We start from the raw sequence: 6,591 nt of genomic DNA, 5'->3' as shown, positions 1-6,591 counted from the left end.
ATGTTACTCGTTGTACTGACTAATTTAGAAGTAAAATGTTGTTTTATGATCTCGGCTGCATGCAACGCTCTCGTCATACAAAAGCTTCTTGGTTCAAAGCTCTCGGAGGCAAGGTTGACCCCCGCCCATCTTGTTTATTAGTTCGTGTCATCTTGCATGCAGAACGCAGGCGTCTCGTTGTAAAGGAGGCTTCTTAGTCCCTCCTTGTTGCCGCCTTGTCTCCTTTTGGCCCTCATGACACTCTCTCCTTCATTAGTCCCCATGCACTTTGGGAAAGATTTACAATAACTGGTGCATCCCTGCATAGTAGCAGGGATACGCCAGTTATTGTGCGTCACTGCCCCGCCACCGTGGATGCGCCGCGCACCATGGAGCAAAAACGGACAGATGCGTGACACATTTGTGCCGTGAAGGCGGCGCATTGCTGGAGTTGCGATGCAGCTCCAGCAATGAAATGGGGGTGCCCTATCTTTACAATGCTGCATCAATCCTTACGCCTGCTTCAAGCAGGCGCAGGGTTTTGACGCAGCATGGGCTCGAAAGTCACTGAGTGAAATCTTGTAGATTTCACTCAGCAACTTTTAGGAGGCGTTCGTGCTCCTGAATGTCCCCCCCCCTGTGCTGGAACGCCTACTTCTGGCGCAGGGCTTTGCAACGTGACACATCTCCCAGATGCGTCACGTTGTAAATACCCCGTAGCATGGCACTTGTTTTACGCCGCCGCTGCGTCACAATGGCGCGTAAAAGAAGTGCAAAGGGCTTGTAAATGTGCCCCTTTTTTCTTCTCACTCAGCTTTGGCAAAATCAACAGCGTGTTTTATTTTCGCATCGCGCTTTCACTTAAGTGAAAGCAGGATGCGAAGGAAACGTGTCTGCCCTTACTGCGCTTTTTTCATTTAGCCCTTCGAACCAATAGATCTGGAACACACACACACGAGATAAAAATAAATAGTGGAAAATAAAACCATTAAATACTTAGAAAGACGCACAATTACATATTGGAAGATTGAATTCAAGATTTGAACCCAGTGCATTTAAATTCCATTTTAAATAAACAACGTTATCCAAATGTCGAGTCTGCAAAACTCAAGCCCTCCTGGGCAGAGTTTCAACCTTTCTCTCTGTGTGTTAATAGCAAATCAACACGGGAAGGGGGCGCAATGCATGATGTGCTGCATTAGCAAGACTGCCGAAACAGTAAACTCACCTTTCTGCTGTAATACTGTTCAGAAAGCGAGACTTTTGTTCCAATCAATAATACAATTCCAGATCACCGTAACAAAATGAGGGTCTTTACTGGTCATCAGCGATGCGCTAGCATTACTTCAGCAACCATCTTTATCTTGGGGATGCGCTGCTGTTCAATGAACGTCTAGTGAGGACAGCATTGCTAACATCTTAACAACACGTATGTGCCACTATTGCAACAGCTTTAGAAAGGTAGTGAGGGCAGCATTGCTAACATCTTAACAACACGTATGTGCCACTATTGCAACAGCTTTAGAAAGGTGCAATTTGTGAAACCCTTAGTTCTACTCATTGTCTAACAAATAAGAAATCTACTCTTACCATTGTCAACCTCAAAGATTTATAATTGCCTATAGGTGGTAGCACCATTGACTTAGATGAGCATGTCTGCTTGTTTCTCGCCAGCGGCTAAATAATGCCGCTGAGACCCTAGGGCCTCATTTATGAGGCCGTGCGTCACTTTTACGCCGCCTGTGCGTCACTTTTTGTGACGCACCAGCAGCGTAAAAAATGTGCCTTGTTGCACCATATTTACAAAGTGACGTATCTAGGTAGATGCGTCACTTTGTAAACCCCTGCGCTACATTATGCCTACGCCAGGTATAATGTATGCAGGGGGGGCGTTCTAACGCAAGAAAGGGTCATAGAAGTGACGCAGTGAAATCTATAAGATTTCACTGCGCCACTTCTAGGACACAAATGCATCAATTTCTTACCCCTGCCTCACAGCAGGCGTAAGACTGACGCAGGCCCTTTCACATGGGGCTTGCCCTATCTGAAAGGACACATTGGGCCTTATTTATGAAGGCCTTGCGCCACCGGTGCGTCACTTTTTCCCATGTTAAAAGTGACGCACCGGCAGCGCAAGTCCTTCATAAATAAGGCCCATTGCTGGAGTTGCGTCACTTTTGTGACACACTCCAGCAATGCATCACTTTTGCACCATACAGATACGACAGAAATACTGACGTATCTGTAACTCCTTGCGCCATGATGCATCATACTGTAAATATGACGCATCATTGATGTCGCTAAGAGGGCGCAGTGAAAAGTGACGCATCGCTGTTTTCACGCAGCGATGCATCACTTTTCATAAATGAGGCCCCTAGCATTTCAACTGTTAGTTGAGGTAAATGAAACAGCAGTTCACCCGTTATACTATGCCCACGAAAGAGAATAAGGTGAATTACTATTTTAACTCTTGTCCTCGAACATCTGAGGTAGTGTTTGAGAGCCTTCCATTTCTATAGGAATAAAAAACAAGCATTGAAAATGCAATAGGTCTCGCTATTGATTAAGTTAAAGGCATTTGCTTTGTTAATGGTATTGTATAGCAACACAAATGGCTTTAACTTAATGAAAGGCGAGACCTATTGCATTTTTAATGCTTGTTTTCAAATGGAAACTATGGGGCATATTAGCAAGGCGGGCGATATGAAATTATCGCCGCTTTTGTGGCTGTTTTCGGCCAAGCTGTCGCTAGCAGCAGTTAGCGACAGTTTGTAGGCGATAGCGAGCGGTTTGGGGCCCGCTTTGCATATCAGCGATATTTATCGCTAATGACATGTAAAGTGGGTGTACCCAACCCGTTAGCAACTGGAAGCAGTCACTAACATCGCTATCGCCTATTATAAACGCAGGCGTAGCGATGAAAAAATATGCACTAAGCGCAAATATCGCTGAAAACTAACGCATGCTCAGACCACTTCTTAACCTGTATAACCAATGGGAGTTGGATATTCAGGTTAAGACCGTATTGGCGTTAATGGCTGAATATCGCCGCATTTCTAGCGATATTCACGCATTAAGCCGCTATCGACGGACATTTTATCATATTTGAGATAAACGTTGCTAATAGCACGTTATCTCACGTAAAATCCAGCGATGCACGGCAATAGAAAAATTGTCGCTAAGCTTATTTAGCGATAAATATCGCTAGTTGTTGATAATATGCCCTTATGAACCTAAATATGTGGGGAGTGGAAGTGTTGGGGGTGTGGGAAGAAAACCCACTATAGAACTTTTTATCCATTTTGTTGGCTTTTCACCTACAAGTGACTATATCACCAGTCGAAGTGCATTAAAAAACAGCCTGAGATCTGTGATGCTTTATGCAATGGGGGTGGGATCAGTGAGAAGGGGTGGGGTCACAGGTCGAAGAGCGTTCAAAACAGTATGAGAAATGTGATGCTGCATGTAATGGGGTGGGGTCAGTAACCATGGGGGCGGGGTCAAAGGTGGGGCTAAAAGATCAAATATTCTGTAAATTGTTTTGGTCTTCCACCTTCAGGTAGCTACATTTAAAATAATGTGCACCTTACATGGGAAATAAAAATGAAAAAGTTAAATTAATTATTGGGAAATGCACTCAAGTACTTTTTGAAACCACTTCAGATGTATGTGAGGCTAAGATCAAGTACAGTATCTGTTCTCATCATTTTCAAACCACTATTAAGTGGTAGTAATTATGATAATTATCTGATCTATGACTTTGAAGTGAAGTAAATTTGCATTGTATATGCAACTTTGGAAAAGGCCCAACTGACTTCTAAGGAAGCAGAAGGAGGGATCCCAGCGTGCTGGTATCTGTTTTGATCACTAGGGGCCATATTATCAAGAAAAGGCGATACATTAGCGCCGCTTTTATCTCCAGGAAACTGCAGCTAATGCGGCAATAATGGGCTTGATAATATGTCCTTGTGAATTCCCATAGAAGCCCAGGTTCTGGTGTTAACACGGGCTTCTATAGGAATTCACAAGAGCATATTATCAAGCCCGTTATCGCCACTTAAGCGGCAGTTTCCTGCCGATAAAAGCAGCAATAATGTATTTCTCTTTCTTGATAATATGGCCCCAGGAGCACAAAATAGTATCCCCCTCCCCCCAAGACTTGCAGTCAGCTCCTACAGCCCAGTAACGTTGCGCTCCCTAGCTACTCTACTTTTCCTGGCGTTTGAGTCGACTAATGCTGGAGGACTAATAATGCTCCTAAAATTCCTCACAGCCCTGTAAATCCCACAGATTTCTGGGGAGGGGATTTATGTTTAGGTGGAAACACCTAAGATCCTCACTTTCGCTCTTGGGAGGAACTTGACAGTTTTTCTTGCACTGCGGACATTTGTTGTCTGCTGGGTGACAACCCAGGGGCCTTATTTATGAAAGCCTTGCGCCACCGATGCGTCACTTTTCCCATGTTAAAAGTGACGCACCGGCGGCGCAAGGCCTTCATAAATAAGGCCCCAGGTATCCAGACGGTAGCTAGGCAGCATTGGTAATCGGACAGTAACCCCAGTTAGCACCAGTAAACCCAGGGTATGGAGTTGTCATTCTGATTAAGGGGAGGCATTTCACCACCGACAAGGTCACCGAGCAGGTGGCGGACAGCTCGTGAGTCGGTGAGCCTGTGAGGTGTTTTATATTTGTGCTTCTCTCAACATGGCCACCTGCGGTCATTAGGCCTTCCTTTGAGTGTCGTGTATTTCTATAGGTTCTGAATCGATCCCCCTATTCCTGACCCTATTCTGGTTAAACTACCTAGCTAGTTAACTAACAGTCAGCCCATGAGGCAAGAAATCCCCCATGATGCAGATACCGTTATCTGACGCAGTCACACTACGGCACAGGAACGTGTTATCTGATTAGGTCATAACGCTTGAGATCTAATTAGACAAGCGACATTCCTCCAGCCCCTGATAAGGCATACGACGTTCTCATAACAAATCAAACCTATGACAACCTGGAAAATCCGTGCGGCCATTGTTTTGATTTCACAGAGAACTTTTGCAAAAGAATGTGCTAACGAGCAAGTCGTATGACATCTTTATTGACGTACCTATGTCCATCCTTACGTCAATCTCGGCACCTTTAAGGTATAAATATTGCCGACCTTGCCCTATGCAAAGACACGCGTGGTGACAAGACGGAGCAGCCATACTTGCCGAAGCCGAGAGCAGAAGCAGACCCCGCAGGCAGCAGCCCCGCCTTCCTGACGCGCTGAGAGACGCGCTGCTATCTCAAGCCGAGAGACCCAGCACCGGTGTTTCTGGGCAGCCCTCGCAGGCAGCCTGGAATATCGAGAGCAGAGAAAGAGATACCATTCCTCATTCATCCTAAATTCCAGGTACAGAACTGAATAACCCCTCCTAGAGAATTCTTTAGTTATTCACTTGGCAAAAACAAACTTAACTTAAACTGTAACTTTCTATTCCCGCCCACGCATTAGACTTAGGTCAGGTACACGGGGTAGGCGTATTTAGAAACACCAGTTGAGTACGTTTAGTCAAAAGTATATGTGTATGTAAATATATTTTAATCATTTTTAACATCATATGGCTCAGAAACCATATCAATGTTTTTACAGTATTATTTTATACTATTGCTTCTAATGTATGCACTTTACTTAACTATAAGTATTGCAATAATATCGATCCATTTCTCTTGTACGAGAAAAGAGACTGATCAATAAATAACATCTTTTATTGAACACGCCCGTCTCTTCCTTTTCTCTACATTCTGATGAGACTAAGAATGCACGTACTGACTGAGTAAAATAATTGCCTTGTGCTCACACGACTCTTGAGATTGACTCTTGATTAGGGGAGAGCAAAGTTGTCATGTTCTATGGTTGTCAGAAACTAAATCCCTTCTTGTCTAATCAGGGGAGTTAATCCTTCCTGAACATTCGAGAAAGTTTCTAGCGAACTCTGAGCTTAGCTGGCAAACCCAAAAATTAAGTCTAGTTTCGACAGTAGTAGACCTAGTTAACGTCTGGCCTAGGCCTTTACTGCTGTAGGTACTATTCCAATGCGCAGAGCCTATTGGGAAAATAGGAGCTACACTACATGGCGCCCAACGCGTTTGGAAAGGGCGATAAAACTAACGTAAGACATTTAGAGTAACTCAGTCGTGCTTTCTCACTCAGACCCCTTTTCCCAAATACTCCAAAGACGTCTGGAGTGGGTGAAAGGTTATAATATCCTCCAAAACCTCGCAGGAGGGAACTCCTATGTATGGTTCTTGGTCTAGTCAACGTTGAAGGATAAAACAGTTCCAGAATATTGTGCATCTAATCTCTGTTTCCATAAGAAACCTGATCTGCAAACAAACATAATACCATCCTGTCTGTAAAATGGCAGAGAGTGATGATGAAAGAGAGGCAATTAGATTAGCTACTGAAATAGCAGATGCTGATGCTACCATGCAAACAGCAGACCCGGATATAATACTCATCCAGGTCGCCAAAAGGAGATCTATAACCTTAAAACTTATAGAAAATGGACTGACACCTAAAGGTGGCACAGTCATATTCGTAATTGAGGCACACGAATATCGGCAGACAGAGGT

General features: G+C 44.2%; 1 pseudogene; it reads left to right on the top strand.

Moving 5' to 3' along the window:
- Window positions 1–1,331: 1,331 nt before the first annotated feature.
- On the top strand, window positions 1,332–1,525 carry LOC144774649 (U4atac minor spliceosomal RNA; annotated as a pseudogene).
- Window positions 1,526–6,591: the final 5,066 nt, after the last annotated feature.

Source organism: Lissotriton helveticus, chromosome 8, assembly GCF_964261635.1.
Source record: "Lissotriton helveticus chromosome 8, aLisHel1.1, whole genome shotgun sequence".
NCBI lineage: Eukaryota > Metazoa > Chordata > Amphibia > Caudata > Salamandridae > Lissotriton > Lissotriton helveticus.
The sequence above is the reverse complement of the archived record's forward strand: the minus strand, read 5'-3'. Positions and strand labels throughout refer to the sequence as shown.